The following is a 1,281-nucleotide window of genomic DNA, read 5'->3' on the forward strand; positions in this document are numbered from 1 at the left end:
CTTTTGGGTCGAGTACATGGTTATGTTTCTAGAATCTTCTCCTTACCATTAGACCATCTCGTACTTAGCTGCAGAAGATCTATGCCTCAAGAGCTTTCAATGGTCCTCTGTATTCCATGTTTGAAAGTTAACAAGGACATTATTTCTCTCCCTTACATATAAGAAATGACACCAAATCAGGAAAGAAGTTTCAAATAAAATTTGAGTACTCTATTCTCTTTCGCACACATGAGAATTTTTCAAGAGGAACATTATGGCCCAATTTGGAGTTCCCCAGTCAATTGTGCGAGATAATGGGATGCAATTCATAGACAGTAAGAACCTCTTGGAAGAATTGAAAATCAAGCAATATTTCTTGTTAATCGAACAACCTCAAACCAAAGGCCAAGCGGAAACATCTAACCGGGTATTGGTCAGTGTATTGAAAATGATATTAGAAGAAGCCAAGGGAAGATAAGTGGGTTAACTACCACATGTTCTACAGGCATACCGAACTACCCCCGAGTAAACGATGGGGACACGCCGTACTGGATCTCGTATGACATGGAAGTAGTCATCCCGATAGAAATTGAAGAACTAACCTAGAGGATAGCTAACCCGATCTCTGAGGAAACTAATGGACCCGCCCTCGAAGAACAGATAGACCTTTTGGAAGAGAAGAGGGCGCTGACCGCTTTCGCTAATTATTTCTTCAAGCAAGCCACAACTTCCAAATACAACTTACATGCTAAGAATATAGAATTTCAATCGGGGAACCTCGTACTACGAAGGGCCGACATCAGGGGAAGAACACCCATAATTGCAAGCTAGCAGTAAATTAGGAAGGACCCTATCGGGTGAAGGAAAACACTAGGCGGGGATCCTATTTGTGGGAGTCTCTAGAAGGGAAACAGATACGAAGGAAATGGAATGTACCCAAATTGAAACAATATTATAATTAAATAGAAGTTTGACATTTTTCTAGTATTTTTCGCATCACCAATATAAAGTTGATGTACACTTGAATGCAATTTATTTCTTGTTAATTTTTAGATGTTCATTTGTTTTTCTATTTTCCCCCTCTTCAGGGTAATCAAAAAGTAGATGCAGGTTTCACTGACCAGGGATTCTGTCGGAGACGCTTTGCATGTCCGACTACTACAATCAATCCCCCCTTTTTTTTAACACCAAGCACACTTAAAGGGTTCAAGGAAGCTGGCTGAGACATTTTTTACGCCAAACTACAACATCCAATTCCCTTAGGGATGCTGTCGTAAATACTTTGTATGTCTTACTATAGAA

This window comes from Lathyrus oleraceus, chromosome 1, assembly GCF_024323335.1.
Source record: "Lathyrus oleraceus cultivar Zhongwan6 chromosome 1, CAAS_Psat_ZW6_1.0, whole genome shotgun sequence".
Taxonomy (NCBI): Eukaryota; Viridiplantae; Streptophyta; class Magnoliopsida; order Fabales; family Fabaceae; genus Lathyrus; species Lathyrus oleraceus.